Source organism: Theropithecus gelada, chromosome 3, assembly GCF_003255815.1.
Source record: "Theropithecus gelada isolate Dixy chromosome 3, Tgel_1.0, whole genome shotgun sequence".
Classification (NCBI taxonomy): domain Eukaryota; kingdom Metazoa; phylum Chordata; class Mammalia; order Primates; family Cercopithecidae; genus Theropithecus; species Theropithecus gelada.
In genome coordinates, this window is record NC_037670.1 from 30,565,702 (window position 1) to 30,585,020 (window position 19,319).

Genomic DNA, 19,319 nt, shown 5'->3' on the forward strand with positions numbered 1-19,319 from the left:
TGGTAAATCCTTATTCTCATTTTTGATACACACCCGGGAAGGAACACACTTTGAGGAACAAGATTCTAGAAGACTTTTTCAGGAAAAGCAATTTCTTTTTTAAAATTTCTTTTTAATTATTTTATTTTTCTTCTCATTCAATACCTTTGATAGAAAAGCAACTTCTCCTCAGTGTATCTCATTGTTTTGCACTGCCGGGCAAAACTGCCCCCTCCCAGGCCCTCTTCCTTCCCTTCCCATGTGTGCACATGCACGTGCACACCCTCCTACATACAGAAATCACAGCCTCCCTTTGTTGATGAATTCTGGTCTTTGATCTGAGAAGCAACTTCAAGAGTTAAAGAGCTGTGAAGCCCAGAGCAGGAGAGATGCCAGAACTCTAATTAGGCTCCCTTTTTATATTTAGTTTGCTATTAGATAATGCTCGACACCTGTTCACTAGACAGATCTGTTTTTAATCTCTTATATTTCACTTTCTTGGATGTGTGGTTGCAGACATGTTGCACTGCATGAGTAATAGAATGAAAGCCAAATAAAATAGCCGTTTCTTTGGAATTAGATGCACAAGGCACTAAAAACAACTGCAAACTGTTTGGGGCCAACCATGACGTGCTGGTGGAGAAAACAGCTCTGTGTCTGGAATTAGCCCTCCTAGAATTCAGGTGTGGATTGTTTTATCTTTCCTTGATTTAAAGCTCCAGTGGGTCTTTGAAACGTGCTTCCCACCCTCAAAATGAAAAGGGAGGAAGTTACAAGGAAACTTTTTCTCTGCTGTGCTTTGATCAGAGAGCAGGCAGACGGTCTCTGCAGAAATGATCTAAATAGTTCTAATTTTGATTTGATTATTTCATTAGTGCATAGTTGCTCAAAATACTCAGTTTCAGCCTTAGGGATCCTGAGACCTTTTCCCAGATGCTACAAGTGAACCAGAAATATTGAATCCATTAAAAAGCTTTCTTCTTGTATCCTTGGGCTCATTATCTGCTTGGCGTGGCTGGAACTGATGGTCAGATGCGGAGATTCAAATCCATGTATCATGCAAGACCTATAGATGGGCAGTGAATGTGTAAATGTCAGCCTCACGTGGGTGGGTAGAAAATAGGTAGCAAAACCTCAGACAGCTACAGCTCTTGGGATAATAAATGTGATAGCATGGCAGAAGGAACTACCAAAGGGCAATGTCTTTTTGACCTAATAAGGACAGACATTGTGAAGAAGGTGCTTGACTTCAAAATTGCCTTCTTTCCAGAAGCTATCCTGAGGGATTGGAACTTAACTTCAGAACTACTTGGTAGGTTATACTCAGTTTATGAGACTATGTATTTACCATGTAATAAACCTGTATCAGTTCATTTTGTACAATAGGTTCTGTTATTCTCAATAGGTCTTTAAAAAAAAAAAAGTCCTGCTGTCCTGAGATTAAGATATTAATGACAGGCTTGTACATTGGAAAAACTGTAAACTTTCTGTGTGTGTGTACTACATCTTACACAAACATGTGTGTACCATGGACTTTAGACTTAGATTGTGTGTTAGGGCTCCCCAGAGAAACAGAACCAATAGGTTGTCTATCTATCAATCTACCTAACTACCTACCTGTCAATCAATTATCTATCTATCTGACCTATCTCTCTATTAACCATCGATCTATCTCTAAGGAAATTTATTAAAAGACATTAGCTCGGCCAGGCGCGGTGGCTCATGCCTGTAATCCCAGCACTTTGGGAGGCCGAGGCAGGCGGATCATTTGAGGTCAGGAAATCAAGACCAGCCTGGCCAACGTGGCAAAACGCCATCTCTACAAAAATACAAAAATTAGCTGGACGCAGTGGCATGCACCTGTAGTCCCAGCTACTTGGGATGCTGAGGCAGGAGAATTGCTTGAACTTGGGAGGTTGCAGTGAGCCGAGATTGTGCCACTGCACTCCAGCCTGGGCAACAGAGAGAGACTCCGTCTAAAAAAAAAAAAAAAAAGACATTAGCTCACTCAGTAATGGAAGTTGAGAAGCTCCAAGATCTGCAGGCAGCAAGCTGGGAACCCAGGAGAGCTGAGACCTAAGTCCTAAGACCTAAGAAGTGGTAGAGCTGCTGGTGTGAGTTCCGGTGTGAGTTCCAATCTGAAGACTGGAGAGGACCAAATGTCCCAGCTTGAAGACAGGCAGGGAGAGAGAGCAAATTCTCCTTTATTCAGCCCTTTTTTCCATTCAGTCCTTCAACAGATTGGATGAGGCCCACCCACATGGAGGTGGCAACCTGCTTTACTCAGTCTATCAGTTCAAATGGTAATCCCCTCCAAAACACTCTCACAGACATGCCCAGATAGTGTTTTACCAAATATCTGGACACCCCCATGGCCCAGTCAAGCTGACACATAAAAGTAACCATCACAGATAGACAAGAATTTTTTTTTTTTTTTGAGACGGAGTCTCACTGTTACCCAGGCTGGAGTGCAGTGGAACGATCTCGGCTCACTGCAACCTCCTCCAACCAGGTTAAGCGATCCTCCCACCTCAGCCTCTTGAGTAGCTGGGACTACATGTGTGTGTCACCATGCCCAGCTAATTTTTGTATTTTCAGTAGAGACGGAGCTTCACCATGTTGGCCAGGCTGGTCTTGAACTGCTGACCTCAAGTGATCCACCTGCCTCTGCCTCCCAAAGGGCTGGGATTACAGGTGTGAGCCACTGTGCCTGGCCCAGACAGACTAGAATTTTGAGGCACCTGCTTCCCACCTCCATGCCTCCAAGCTGCCCTGGAGCACGGAGCTCACAATTAAAAATAAACACACACGCTCACAATATCCCCTGTGCAAAGAGAGGATCTACCTTGACAAATTTGTCAGAAAGTTCCAGAAAGGGCCCTGATTAGTCTGGTTCAGGTCAAGTGCCTATCCCTGAAAAACTCACTAGGTCTTCAGGGAGGGGCTTCCAGCTGGCTAGCATGGGGAACCAGTCAGCCCCTGTGGTGAGGGAAGCAGAGCTCCTGCCTTGGCACATGGAAGCCACTGGAATTTAAGGGCCTCAGAATTCAGGTAAGCAAACTTAGTCTGAGAACTTGCATTTTAATTTCAACTATCCTCTCTAACTGAAATTGAGGATTTTCTTGAATGATGCACATAGGCCATACAGTTCAGTAGTATGAATAGTGTCTGTGACTTTGAAACCAGGAGACACCAAACACATATTTTATATCACATTACAGTTAAGACGGGCATCTCACAATATTTCTTGAGCTTATCAGCATGTGAAAAGTACAGTCATTATGAGGCCTGCCATATGGCAGATTCAAATCTTTTTGATAACTGTCTTTCCATAGAATTGGTGCATTTTGTAACCCTCTGCGTTTTATTTTATAAATTTTATTATTTTATTTTATTTAAATTTTTTAAATGGGTTTGGGGTTACAAGTGCAATTGTGTTATGTGGATATGTTGTGGACTGGAGAAGCCTAGGTTTTTAGTGCAGGATCACCCGAACAGGGTACATTGTAGCTAACAGATGGTATTTCATCCCTCATCCCTTTCCCACCCTCCCACCTTTGGAGTTTCCAATGTGTGTTATTCCACTCTGTATGTCTGTGTGTACCCATTGTTTAACTCTCACTTGTAAGTGAGAAGTTGTGGTTTTTGACTTTCTGTTTCTAAGTCGTTGCACTAGGAATAACGGCCTCCTGTTCCGTCCGTGTTGCTGCAAGACGTGATTTCATTCTTTTTTATGTCTGACTAGTATTCCATGGCGTCTATATCTATATCTATATCTGTATCTATATCTATATCTATCTATATCTATATCTATATCTATGTATTTTTTTGAGACAGAGTTTCGCTCTTGTTGCCCAAGCTGGAGTGCAGTGGCATGATCTCAGCTCACCGCAACATCTGCCTCCCAGGTTCAACCAATCCTCCTGCCTCAGCCTCCCGAGTAGCTGGGATAACAGGCACGCACCACCATGCCCGGCTAATTTTGTATTTTTGGTAGAGACAGGGTTTCTCCATGTTGGCCAGGCTGGTCTTGAACTCCCAGCCTCAGGTGATCCGCCCCCCTCAGCTTCCCAAAGTACTGGGATTATAGGCATGAGCCACCATGCCTGGACTATATCTATATCTATCTACTATATATATCATATATATGGAATATATATATATATACACACACACAATGTTTTTTATCCAATTATTGATGAATTCTTAGATTGGTTCTGTGACTTTGCCACTGTGAATAGTGCTGTGATACACAAAAGTACAGAAGGGCTTACTCATGAAGACAATGGTTGTTTTCCCATTTCCACACAGGTCCAGGGACTTGCATGGAAAGGCACAGGTGTGGGTCCTCCAACTTCCAGGGAAGCTACAAATATTGGTGCCCAAATTTCAGTTTGGATGACTGAGATTCCCCATTCCACAGCCATATCACTTCAGAACTGGGGCTCTCAGCTGGGGGCCTCCCACTTGACCATGTCTGGAGATTTTTTGGTTATCAACTGGCAAGGGGTTACCACTGGCCTCTAGCGGGTACAGGTGAGGGATGTTCTAAACATCCCGCAATCATAGGACAGCCCCCTACCCTACAACAAAAAATGAGCAGACTCCAAATACCAGTAGAGCCAATCCTGAGAAGCCATTTCAGAGTTTTATGCCAAAATTGTCACCAAATCTTTCTTAGTTTGTTTATTGGTCATTCGCAGAAGTACGTGTTAAAACAACAGAAAAGTAAAACCAAAGCAGTGACAAATCTGCTGCACACAAAAAAAAGAAAGAAATAGTTTAACAGGTTATAGCTGACAGTAGTGGACCTCTTAAATAAAACACATTTCTTAGAGAAATAGAATGGCTACTGATTGAGGGCAAAAATGAAACAGAAACCATTAGTTTCTACAGATTTATTTTCTTAAAATTATTTATGCAATTCCAGAGCTCAGTATGGTTTTAGCTCGATTAGATCGATCGATCTATCTATCTATCTATCTATCTATCTATCTATCTATCTATCTATCATCTATCATCTATATTGTCTATCATCTATCATCCATTATATCAAGCACAAATTGCTTGAACTTTGGTAAAACAGAACGAGGTCCTTTCTCTTTGGGCTGAAACGTGTGAGTTTCTGTTTCCACTGCTGGCCCACCATCTAGCTGTGCATTTCCAATTGTAATCTGCCACGTGGGAAGAACCCCACGAACACAATCCTTTGTCCATGAACTCTTCAGGATGTGGGAGGCCTTTTCTCCTTGCAGTTAAGGACAGGACTGTCCTTGGGAAACAGCACCAGGAGCCCCAGGCTTGGCCTCCTCATGCCCTCGCCTCTTGCTGCACTGCCTGTCCCTGATAGTGGCTCAGGGGACAGAGCGCAAGGGAATTGCTTCAGCTCATGTTAAAATAAAACAAAACAAGATGAAAATGTGAGGCAGATTCCGGGCATGGAACCTTTGCTGTCTTCCCTCATTTTTCATAATCAAGAAACGAAAGCGTTGACCCTCTGTTTTCTCGTGTGCCCACAGGCAGCCTTTGATGTTGATTTTAATCTGATTTAATCAGGCAAACAAGAGATGGGGATAACGGTCAACCTCAAGCTGAGGACATAGTTATCTGTTTAATGACATCTCATAGCTCCTAGAAGGAGGCCTCGCAAAGACCGCCAGAGCTGCTTAGGTGGGCCACATGGGTGACTGCTCCCACCTTGCAAGCGGTTGCTCCTACGAGAGGGTTATTCAGCCGAGCTTGGGTGTTTGGACTAAAAGAGGAAGGAGGAGTTTGGAGGCACCTCAGATGTGGAGGGGGAAGTGGGGAGAAGTGAAGCGTTGATATTCCCACCATGATTCCCCCTGCTCCCTGCTAAAGGGCAGCGCGATGCCTCTTGGAGGGCAGGGTCAGGGCAAGAGGCTGACGGAGGTGAATCCACGGGAGACCACGTGAGACTGTAGCATAACCAGATGATGGAGTTGGAAAGAGGGCTAGTCTGTGACCACCCCCACCTACAACTTCAGTGTGGCTTGGTGGCCTGGGGGTCCTGGGCTCCCCGCAGAATTTGCCAAGCTCCTGGAGTATGGGGCTTGAGGGACAGATAGAAAGGAGTACCCATGTGGAGGCCAGGAGGAAGACCTCAGTGATGTTGTTCCTGAGCAGAGGGGAGATGCAGCCACCCGAGGAGACCCCAGGGCAGGGTTGGGGTGGGGCTGCAGTTCTGCAGTCGGGCTGGAGGGCCTGGTGTGAGGCTCCCTATGACGGCATTTGCAAAAGACATCCATAGGGCCAATGCCAGACTGCTCGTCCTGTCCTGGGGCTGTCTATGGGAACAGAGGAGACTCCACTGGAACAGTGAGTAGGGTGCATCTGGGTACAGGAGTCTACTGAGTCCAGAAAGAGGATACAAGCTCAATTCAGTCAGCACCATGATTGATGGCATCAGGATTTGGTGAGGTATCTTCCCTTCCTTCCAATGGGTTTTATTCTACTCTGTCTGCAAACATTTGTGTCACCTTAGATTGAAGGAGAAAGAGCATGGGTAAAGGGGGGTAAGGGGAGATTATTTCTCTCTTTCTTTCTCTCTCTCTCTCTCTCAAAATTTCACTCTTGTTGCCCAGGCTGGAGTGCAATGGCATGATCTCGGCTCTCGGCAACCTCCAGCTCCCGGGTTCAAGCGATTCTGCTGCCTCAGCCTCCCAAGTACTTGGAAGTACAGGCATCTGCCACAACGCTTGGCTAAATTTTTGTATTTTTATTAGAGATGGGGTTTCACCGTGTTGGCTAGGCTGGTCTTGAACTCCTGACCTTAGGTGATCCACCCGCCTCAGCTTCCCAAAGTGCTGGGATTACAGCTGTAAGCCACCGTGCCTGGTCAATTTTTTTTTTTTTTTTTCCTTTTTTAAGGGAAAGGGTCTTGCTCTCACTCAGGGCTGGAATGGGTCATAACTCACTGTAGCCTTGAACTCCTGGGCTCAAATGATCCTTCCGCCTCAGCCTCTTTAGTAGCTAGGACTACAGGCTTGCACCACAATGCCTGGCTAATTTTTTAAGCTTTTTGTAGAAATGGGGTGTTGCTATGTTTCTCAGGCTGGTCTTGAACTCTTGGGCTCAAGCAATCCTCCCACCTCAGCCTCCCAAGTAGTTGGGATTACAGGTGTGAGCCACCATGCCCAGCCAAGAGCAAGACTTTTATGCTGAAAATTTGAGGTGGATTTCAGGCTGTGGGATACAGTAAATTTCTGTACTTTCATGGAGAAAAGATATTGTGGGGGCACTGGGAATTTATGGTACACTTTACATTGTCCATTCATGCATCTATTCCCTGGACATGTATTTCTTGAGCACTTATTATATGCCAGGTGCCGACTGGAAGTGCAGCCGTGAACAAGAGGTGGCTACTGCTCTCCAAGAACAGATAGCCTGGTGGGCCGAACTCAGGTTACACATCCTAAATATCATCCGCCTAGTTCCTTCTTTCGGCACATCTTTTGTTTCACTTTCAGGGAAAGCGATGTGCCTCACAGGATGTGGGCACAGGTGGGGGAATGTATGTATGACACATCTGACTCCATTTTGCATATTCAATACAACTGGCAGTGGCAGATGGACATCGACCTGTCCAGAAGCAGGAGGAGGTAGAATTAATGAATGCGGACTTTCCAGGTTGGGCTGAACTTTCATCGGTCTAAAGATTATTGAAAACTATTCTCATAGCTTCTCTGCCTATTTATCACCCACATGCAGTGAGGCCACAGCAAACAGTCACATGCCATCTGCTCCTCAGTCCCCATTGTTAGATCCCACGGTTGGCTCACTTGACAGGAGCTGCAGGACCTGGCCCTTTTCTGAGACAGTGTGCTTCATCGCTACGGAAGCTTAGGATCTGGAAAAATTAAACATATGTGGGTTTAATAGGTGGGTGTCTTGTTTAGTGTATTTTTAAAATGCGTTGTTATAGCTGGAGACCACGGGCTTGTACGAACTCCCAGCAATTGTCTATGAAATTTTGTGGGTAGATGGGCGTATGCATTTTGAGGGAACTGTGCACTTCATCAGATTCTCAGGGGTGTCTATCAGGAACGCTCACTACCAATTCTCAAAACACAAACAAAGGTTTGGAACCATCTAATCATCGAGCATCTTCCATTTCTCATTTTTCTCTGTAGAACAGAGGTGGGTGGCACCTTTAGCTACCAGAGGGGTTGTGCAATACCATTGCATGCAACTGGTATAATCATGCCATGAGAAGGGAAGCAGGAAAAAGAGGAAAAGAGAAAGAGAGACAGTGAGATGATGCTGCAGTTGCTGTTTGCATTTCAGGAGAGGAAGAAGGTGAAAATAAAGTAGTGGAAAAAATCAATTTCACTATCCCATGGCCCTTAGGGGCTAATTTGAAAATAACGGAGTTTTCTGTGGCACATGGTTACCGTCTTCTGTAATTTTCACATTTGCTGGTGGATCCTTAGACATTTGTAGACCAAGACTCATGATGTCAAGGGCCGGGTGGAGGAGAAAGTGGGGGTTGTTCCTTGTGTGAGTATTTGTTGGGTAATTGCTCGGGGCTGGGTCCTGTGCTGGGAGCACAAAGAGGAAAAGATGTTGCTCTAGGTCTCCCAGAGTCGGTGCAGAGAGAAATACACACAGATAACTAAGAATGGTTTGGAAGGGGATGCAGAAGATGACAGGAAGCAAAAGAAAGGCATCTCCTGCAGCCTGAGGTGATCTAGGAGGACTGCCTGCAGGTGACAGTATTGGAGCTAAGTCCTAAAGGACACAGGTGAGTCAAGGGAACTGAGTTTTGGGGTGGGAAAGACAGAGAGCACTGCATGATAAAAGGTAAAGGGATGGGAGAAGCAGCAAGGTGCGGAATCAAGATTATAACAAAGTATAAAGCATGAGGCATGGCCAGGAGTAGTGGCTCATGCCTGTAATTCCAGCACTTTGGTAGACCAAGGCAGGCAGATTGCTTGAACACATGAATTTCAGACCAGCCTGGGCAACATGGCAAAACCCCTTCTTGACAAAAATTGGAAAAATTAACCAGGTATGGTGGTGCATACCTATGGTCCCAGCTACTCTGGAGGCTGAGGCGGGAGGATCACCTGAGGCCAGCAGGTCAAGGCTGCAGTGAGCCATGATCATGCCACTGCACTCCAGCCTGAGTGACAGAGTGAGCCTCTGTTTCAAAATTAAATAAATAAAATAAAATGAAGTATGAGGCAGGGAGTTCCCAGACACAAGGCAAGGGAGTTGGGGAAGGACCACATCATGAAGGGCCTTGAATACCTCTTCTTGTCTCCCTTCTGATGCACCTGCACATGGAGTCATGGTGGCGCTCCACACACCACCTGCTTTTCCATGGCTGCTTCCTCTTTTCCATGAGGTGACAGCTGAGGGGGTTTGTCCAGAAGGGGGTCCTGTAGACAGCCCAACCACAGAGAAACACAACCTTGAGAAAATTTCTGCTTTCTTCTTTGAAAACATCTTGGCCTTTATAAAAATCCTTTGACTGGGAACTGACATCCATTGATTTGGTGGCCTCTGCAGGGAGACAATTCTCCTTGGGTCTCGTGTGTTTTTGCACATCTGTGAGCAGAGGCACTCACTGCCTTGTTCTACATTTTCTTTTCATGGGTGTTTGTCCAGTGGACACCCCATCTCTCATCATCTTAGGCTACAGTGGATGCCTTTCTTTTGCTTCCTGTCATCCTCTGTGCCCAGCCTGTCACTGTCTTCCACACCATTCTTAGTTATCTGCATGTATTTCTCTCCACACCAGTCTCTGGGATACCTGGAGCAATGTCTTTTCCTCTTTCTGCTCCCAGCAAAGGACCCAGCCCTGAGCACTTACCCAACAAATATTCACTAAGGGAACAACCCTCACTTTCTCTTCCACTCAGCGCTTGATGTCATGGCTCTGAATTTACAAGGGACTAAAGACAGAGTTAGTGTCTTTCTCTAGTGCAAAAATGGGGCATATTTACTGCCCACTATGAAAGATTTGGGTTCCCTAGCTCCAGGGTTCGTCTCTTGCAATGTAACTTGCCATGTGTGCAGGTGCCATTCTGGCCTTCTTTGTGTCACTCTGTGGGAACTGAGCTTGGAGAATCCATACAAAAGCTGATATTCTGGCTACTGTCAATGCTGTGAGTAATAAAGTCCTTTGTCTCTGACCCTGGTGTCTTGTGTCTTCTGCCAACATGCATGAAACTGTGGCTAGCTGTCTTCGTCAGCTTAGGCCGCCAACGCAGAATACCACAGATTGGGTGGCTTAAACAATAGACATTTATTTGTCTCAGCTCTGGAGGCTGGAAGTCCAAGATCAAGTCCCAGAGTGGTTGGTTCCTATTGAGGGCCCTTTTCCTGGCTTGCAGATGGCCACCTTCTTGCTGTGTCTTTGCATGATGGAGAGAGAGAGAGAGAAAGGGACAGAGAGAGAGAGACAGAAAGGGAGCTCTTTGGTCTCTCTTGTTGTGAAGACCCTGATCTCAACATGGGGCCCAACCCTCATGGCCTCATCTAAACCTAAGCACCTCCCAAAGGCCCCATGTCCAAATACTATCACACTTGGGGTTGGGACTTACACATATGAATTTTGGGGCATTCAGTATATAATGCCAGCTAACCTGTTAGCACGCAAATAGGGTAAAACCTCAGATCCTTTATAATTCTGGACAACTTCCTCAAATCCTCTGAAGAAGAAGGGATTTCCTCATCATCTCCCACCCCCTAGCACTTTATGCTTCTTCCTCTTAGAGTTCAGATCCTATTATGTAAATTTATTATGTGAGGGTCTCATCTTCTGGTCTGTGAGCTTTGGCCTTAAAGGGATGGACTAACATCCCTAGAACACATCTTTTTATGGGCCACAGAGTGGATGCTCAGTAAATATGTGTCAGATCCATCGAGGCAGAAACCATGCATATTGTTTCTAGAAAGAGGTGGTAATCAAGAGGTGGATTTCCCCCATCCCTCTGGACCCAAGATGACTAACTGGCTTCATGCAGCTGAACCCCAAACCCAAGGTCACCTGCTAAAAACTCCATTCACTCCACTTTCTGCAGACCTTGGTGCAGAATCATCCACAATCAGTCTGCCACCCTCCTGGCCCCTGAATCGACTTCAAAATATGACACTGGCAGGAGGCAAATGCCCCAAGTTCAAGCTCCAGGAAAATAAAAATAAGTAAATAAGAATTCAACACCAGATGGCCTGAAAGGACAGAGCTGGAGTGGAGGATTAACTGGCTGGTAATAAAAGCTGTCATTACAGAGTGTCATCGTTGGCGGGTTATTTATTAGCCCTTCCCTTTAGATACCGAATGTCAAATGTGTTAATGTGCAGAAACCAAGCCTTCCCCTCCCAGCTGCACCAGTGTCAGGCTGCCAGCTCCATTGTCCCCTTCGCAGGACCTGCCAGGAGTTCAGCATTCATATGTCATGTTATGCAGACCATATTGCACTTAAAAAAGGCCAGATGAGGCCAGCTCAGCCTAATAATAATCTGCCTGTCAATCATTCAGCTGCATTGTGCAGGAAACTGCTTTTCCCCGAACCTTTGTTCTCGGTTAGAATGGGCTCTCTCTGGGCTCCTTGCACCAGCCAGGAGCATATGGTTTACTTTGCCAGCCGTCGCCTTGAATCAAAGAGGTATTTCTACCCATTCAGTGCTCATGGAAGCTTCAGGGAGGGCAAAATAACTGTAATGAGAACTATTTTGCTCATGTAAATGGTACTTTGTTTAAAGACTGGCCTTATTGCTCTTAATTTCTTTCTCTCACTCTTGCGCTCGCTCTTTCACACACCTGCCCCCACTAAGCTAGTTGTAGATGTATCACCCTCTTCCTTATTTATTTGCAACTAAAGCATAAAGTTTAACCTCAAGTAACAAAATACCATATTACATCATCAAAAGCGAAGGTGACCCTGATGTCAGAGTTTGGAGATCGTTCCCACTGTTAGATAAGTGGAGCTAACAAGTGTTTCCTGAGCCCCTACCTTGGACACAGCACCCATGTTACTAGGGAGAAGAAAAGAACACAAGGCCTAGCCTTCAGGAGCCTGCAGGCTCATGGGCGATGCAAAGCTAGCATGCCTGTGCTCTGTGTTTGCTGTCTTCTTCTATTTTACTCACTGTTCAAGGCAAAGTTATTTGGTACAGGATAGACACGTTCTCAGAGAACAGAGTCTGAAAATCTCTCAAGTCGTTGTGATCATTTCTCCATTTGTCAGGTAGAGTTACTGTCCAAGGCCACAATCTAAGTGTCAGGAGTTAAAAAGCACCATGCCAATGTTGCCTTGATGCCATAATTTGGACCTTCACATTGTCTAGGGCTGAGATGAGAAGGTGGGAAGCTGCCTGTGCATTGTCAGCAGCAAAATTAAACAGTCATCCAGAGCTTACCTTGAGCAAGACCCTGGGCAGGTGCTGTGGAGGGTAAGCATGATAATGAGGCTGAAGGGAATGCACCTGTCCTCAGGCGTAACTAACCAGGGAGGCAAAGCGTAAACAGGTGAGACCACTGCACCAGAATGCAGGATGAAGGATGAAGTTACCGGAAATATGATGTGGCGGTGCACGGTTGCCAAGTGATGAGTCTAGCCAGGAACTGTGAGTTCAGAGGGAGGGGAGGTGGCAGGGGCCCAGGGAAGATTCAGGTGATATTGGACTTTAGGAGGGTCTTGAAGGTGGGTAAGAGCTAGACAGAGCGAGAGGGGAAGGTGCTCCTGGGAAGGAGGAATGAGAGGCGCAAGACCCAGAGGCAGCAAAGTTCCAGGGTTGTTGGTGTGTAAAAGGGCCCCATCAAGAGCTCTTCTCTTCCCTGGGGTTCTACAGTAATAGAGAATGAATCAAAAGGAATATGGCACCTGGGAGTCCAAAACCACAATCACTTTTATTACTGAGAAATCTGATATAGGAGGATGCATGCCACCTTGAAAACCACGATCACTTTTATTACTGAGAAATCTGATATAGGAGGATGCACGCCACATTGACAGGGAAGGTGGCTCCTGACAGCATCACAGGTAGCCTGGGAGCACCACAGACCTCCCCATGGAGCATGGCCTGGGGGAGCCCAATGGGCTGCTCAGCTCCCAAGGTAAAGAGGGAAGAGAAAAATGCTGGGCTGGGAGTGCTCCGTTTCTTCTCCCAAACTAACCAATCAATAAGTCCCTCCTGGGGAGGAGTGAGTGAGGGGGAGGAGGACCAGGGTGTTTATAGAAACTGCCCCAGGTGGAAACCAGCTGTGGAGGAGGTGGGATCTCCTTTAGTAAGCGTGCAGGGAGCAGTGGAGAGGCCCGTCTGAAGGGGTAAGTTTAAATGGGGACTATGTGAAGAGTCCCTTGATTGACAGAGAGGGGCTGGGATACTTACGTCATAGGCAATGGGAGCCATGGAAAATTTGGGGAAATGCCTTAAGCAGCCTTTAAGGGATATGAATCTATGACAGACATGTGAAGTGGATATCCCCGGAAGGGACAGTAAGAGAAAGGCTGGTGGGAGCCGGCCCTGAGCTAAGGCTGTAAGTGCTCTAGCTAGGGGGTTGGCTGTGGTGGCCGGGAGCCAGAGGAGGCAGAATCACCAGGACTTTGTGGCTGATTGTGAGGGACAAGGAGAGAGTGGCAATGAGCAGTCGAGGCTTTGTGCCCAGAGGACTCAGAGCATGATGCTACGGGGACAGCAACTAAGGTGTCAATGGAGGGAGCCCAATCTGTGGTGGGCGGGGATGAGGGCACATTTGTGCATCTCAAGCATGAAGTGCAAGTGGGACATCTGTTGGTCATATGGGACTGCGACACAGGAGGGGGTTGTGCAACTGAAAAGGGATGCAGGAACAAGAAGGAGGTGGGTAGGTGTCACATGTCACGGACATCAGGTCAGATGAGCGCAGGTTGGAAACCATTAAGGGTGATAATTGGGATGTCTCAGATGACCTTTCCACAGCCAGTGTAAGAACAGAGATTGTTAAAAAATTTCAAATGTCCTATTTCCTAAAGAGTAGCCGGTGTAACCTGGGTCTGACATTTTCTATTCAGTTTGGTGGCAGAATTATAAGTGAGTCAGAAGGTGGCATTTGGACATTTTATTTGTCGCTTCCTCTTTTATCTTCTCAGTATGGAAGCGAGATCCCGGTTTGTTGCTTCTCCTGATGATGTCTTTGAAAATGCCCTGCTTTGCAGCCTCACCCTGTAAGTAGGCGGCTAAACAAGCAAATCGCGTCTGGAGGGCAGTAGCAGAATCTACAGAATTTCTTGATCCGGGATGATAGGCAGATGATCTCCCAGTCATGCCCAGGTGGCAGTTGTGATGCTGGGGGCTTTCTGAAGTGGCTATTTTGACGCAGCCACTTTAACGGGAATCAGGGAGAGGGTGAGGCTGGATGGGTGTAGATAGAGTGGGAGTGTAGAAATTGACTCGGAAATCCCTGAAATTCATATATGACTTGGTATTTTGAAAAACCCAAATGAATGTCCTTCCCTTAAATACAACCCCTTTAAGGATGGTATCATCAGATCCTGTGTGTGCTGCGCACGTCTAAAACATGTTTGATATTGTCCGTGAGGAACTGCATTCAGATGTGGTGCACTTTCTCCAGTAACCTTAGTGGTGATCACTTTCCTCCATAAAGGGTAGATTTGGGTTTTGGACAACAGCAAAAAGCCATTCAGAGGCAAATTATAAACGGTTTTTGAGACTTGAAGTGAACTGTGTCATTGGGATGGATCTGGAAATATTGTTTTGGATCTGAAACAAGGTGTGTCAGCAGCTGGGATCCAATTTCCTTCTGAGACTCCTTCACTGGCTCTGAAAAGCAGTTTCTAAGGAGAAGGGCCAAAAATGACCACACCATGTCAGTGAGAACAGCCACTCCCAAGGAGGGGGTTGTTTGGAAAGGGACATGTCTCACTCAGATGAGAGGACCTGGATGGTTCTGAAAAGTCATTCGTATGAGTTTATGCTAATAAATCATTACATATTATATTTATTGTATGTGAGAAAAGACAGGTGCAAAATCCATTATGGTTTTGGGAAATTGTCATGATGTTTTCAGTATATAGCTGTTGGCAAAAGCAATTGCAAATTTGCGTGATGACATATTACCAAAACAGACTACATAGCTATGGTTGTCTAGGTACTTTGTGTATGTGTGTATTCAATAGATGCTTGCCTCATGGTTAGGAATTTAACAGTTGTAGTGTTAATAGCAGAAGTCCATGATAGGCACTAATTTATAACTTTGCTGAAATACGACATTGGTTCAATGGACTAAGAAGTTCGTGTGTGTGAGTACAGGTGCGTGGGGCAGGATGGGTGGGGGAATAGATTCTAAGACAGGACCAGCTCCTGCCCCAGAATCCATTTTTCTAATTCTCGCTTTTCTGTAATATCATCTTTCATACTGATAAACCCTTTGATCATTGTGAAAAACTAGTCCCCAGAAGAAATGGGGCTGGAGTGCTATTTCGCCATTTGGGAATCTAGGAAAATTTTGGAGCTTCCCCTTTAAGAAAGTCAAGGGTCTACTAAAGTGTACATCTTGGCACATTTCTCTCTCTTTCAAACATACAGTAACTACAGGAGATGCACTCCCTTTGCTAGAACAGAATAACAAAATTGGATGGGATCTTGGCGATCACTGACCTTTATTTTGGTGACAGGAAACTAGGCCTCTGTGAAGTGACTTGCTGCACCCAGTTTCACAGTGTGGGTTTCTGCTGAAGCTGGAATCCAGGCCTGTGGATTCCCAGGCATTTTTTATTTTATTTTATTTTTTAGTGTTCTTATGTGAATCTCTTGGCACCCTAGGGCTGTCTGCTTTAGTAGCTCCAGCTGTGGAAACCTATGTGTGGACCGCACTTACGACGAGCCCACCTGAGGCTCACCTGCCGCTGCAGGTGGGATGCAGCTGAGCAGCCAGGAATGATGAAATAGATACTGTCTACAGAGCAGAAAAGGAGGGAGAACCTGCTTTCAGTACAGTTTTTAAAAAAGCTATGTGCAGTTGGCCTCGTTTAAAAACCAGTCCTTTTGTGTGTTGGGGTGGGGGGCAGTGGGGGGTGGGGGTGGTGTTCATAGGTACTCTCTTAGAAACTTAAAATAGGAACATTCCTGAATCAATATTTCCTGCCAGATAAATTGTGAAATGTAGACCATGCAAGTCAAGTGCATGGTGCCTCTGCTTCTACTCCCCATCTGGAGCCATGGCAGACATTGCCAATGGATCACAATCCACTGTTCTTTTCAGATGAGCACAAGGGTGACCATGGAATCCTCAGCAGACAACCACTATCAATCAGAATTGATGGATAAGATACCAATCCTGATTTGCGGTTTGCTCTGAGGAAGCTGGTCATAGGCTATGATTTGAAATAGCAATAATGATGGTGATAAGAATAACAACTAACATTTACTGAGTCCTCACTATGCACCAGACCCTTGCTAACTATTTTACTGGTATTATCTCATTTATTTTCATGGCAACTTTATAAACACGTATGAATATTCTCATTTTACAAACAAGGAACCAGAGGCAGGGAGAGGATAAGTGGTCAGTGTAAGATCATGGACTCGTAGGTAGAAAACCCTGGCTTAGCTACCTTCTGAGGTCATGCTTAATCACTCTGCCCCCTTTGCTGCCTCTTGACACTGACAAGTGGAATGATGGACAAACACATGTCTCAGACCCAGATGTGCACAGATATTTCCCAGGCCATTTACTGCCCTCATTCCTGTTCCTTTGTCCCGTCTTTGCCTGGCCTCCTCTGGCCTGCTGTCTATCATTGAGGCCAAATATCCCTCTACCCTTTGCCTCCAGGACCTGGTGTTCCCATTATCTGGGCACTATGTCCCAGCAGCGGCAGGCTGGCTAGTTTCCCTGGCTCAAGAGTCAGTGCCACTTCTGACCTTACCTCCAACAGCCATGCTGGTAAGCAGTGTGGGTGGTAGAAGCCTCAGTTCTCCTTCTCCTTCCCACTGGCATGTGCTCTCACTCAAAGTAAGATAGAGTCATTATTCCCAGTGTATTAGTGAGGGTTCCCCAGAGAAACAGAACCAACAAAGCATATTAATGTCTATATCTGTATCTACAAAGAGATTTATTCTAAGTTATTGGCTCATGCAATTATGGAGGCTGGAGAGTCCTATGATCTACTACCTGCAAGCTGGAGACCCAGGAAAGCCAGGGATACAGTACAAAAGTCTTAGAAGTGGAGACCTGTGGTGTAGGTTCCAGTCTGACTCTGAAGGCCTGAGAACAAGGAGTGCTGAGGGCAGGAAAAGATTGATGTTCCAGCTCAGGCAGTCAGGCAGAATTAGTTCAACCTTTCTCTGCCTTTTTGTTCTACTCAGGCCCTTCAGTGATTTGAATGATGCCTACTCATACTGGGGAGGGCCATCCGCTTGATTCTATCCACCAGTTCAAATGTTACTATCTCCTGGAAACACTCTTCCAGACACATCCAGAAATAATGTCTAACCAGCTATGTGGGCATCCCATGGCCCAATCAAGTTGACCCATAAAATTAACCATCACATTCCCTTCTCCCACTTAGCTGCTGGGAGGAATGGACGGATCTCAGCTCACTCTTCAGAAAGTGCTATAGACCCCTGCTCTAAGATCCAATGTTTGGAAGAGCCTGAACTAGTGCAAATGTGTTATTCACTACCCATCAGCAGGTCAGAAGGGAGTAGTTCGCTGGACAGACTTGTAGGGAGAAGCTCCTTAAGAAATAAAGTCTGATAACACCATGTGTTGGCAAGGATATGGAGGACCAGGATTCCACCATAAGCTGTGGATGGTAGTGCAGTTGGTAAACCACTTTGGTGAGGTCTTTGGTGATATCCAGGAAAGTGAACAATGTGAACACTCTATGATCAACCAATTTCACTCATTGGCATTTTTCCTGGAGAAATTGACGCATGTGCCTAAGAACATGTATTGCAGCTGTGATAGTGAAAATTACAAACAGTGCATTCACAAGATCATGGAGAAGAGGGCTGTGAGAGAGAGGGACTGTGGAGGTTTGTGGGGGAAAGGGAAAGGATGGTCAGCTATAGACGGAAAGCAGGATGGGTAGCAGAGGGAAGCCTTGGGAAATGAAGGTGGCATGATGGAGTCTGGCAGCGGAGACCTTAGGGGCTGGGCTGCTGTCCTGTTTTTTGGATGAAGAGAGCTTTGGCTTCAGTAGAAGCAGAGTTCCAGCTTGGGTGACTTCTGAAATTGATCCACAGAAGACCATGCTCTATTTTCAGTGTAGGTTCACCTGTCTGAAAGCCAAGAACTGGCCTAGATGAGTCTACATGAAGTTCCTTGAGGAGGAAACATGTCTCATTAATTCCCTCGAATACATTTTGCTTACTTTGCTGAATTTAGAGCTTTCTGAAGTCTTTACCTTGATAAGCCAGTTCTGGGTTTCTTTGAAACACACCGCTGTTCGATAGGCATTGGCTGTGTCCACTCTATTGTGGACTCTCATGTACAGTATTCTACCTGTGTTCCTGAAGAAAGAGCTGTCAGAAAGCCTAGGCAAAGGACTAATCTTGGAAATCAGGAGGTGTAGATTTCATTTCTAACTCCATTACTGGAACATTGTATACACAGTTTCGTGAGAACATCCCAGCCTTCACCCCATTCACACTCCTCTTTGTTGTTGTCGTTGTTTTTATCCCACATTCCTTAGTGAGTGACATTGCCTGAACTCGAGAACGTCATTTGACCCAACAATGGGCTACTCCTCATTTATCTAATAGAAACCCTTAAGCTTATATTTCCTTTTCAATAAAATTGGTGATATTGATGTCTGGAGAGAAACTCTCAGTACATAGCAGCTAAAACACTGATAAAATAGAAGAAAAATGAATGCATGGGTGATCTGGCAGTACAGCAAGGGAAATCCTTCAAGATTAGGTGTGAATCTAGAATGGCACATCAGTGCTGCAGCTGACAGTTACCCTGGGGTCATCTGCAGGCTCCTGGAAGACTAGAGTGTAGATGTGTGCATATGTGCATTTGTGTGCTTGTGTGTGTGTGCATGAAGGAGGACATAGGAGGTGATCTTGGCCCACACAAAGTGTGAAGTTGAATCAGAGACCACTCACCTCCACTAAACCTGGGACTTCTCCCAAAGACAGCCAAGAATCCCAAGAAGGAAGCCTGTCTCACAGAAGTAAAAAGTGAAGATTCTTGGTGATCTTGGCCTTCGCTTTGAGTACAGGGGAAAAGAGAAAGTCTAGAGAGTTCCTAATTTCAAGTTCTTGTGTGGGTTGGGAACTGAAATCCAGTAATACTATACTGAGATACATTTTCCAGATACTGAAATCAGCAAAGAGAAATATAAGATATATATTTTTATATA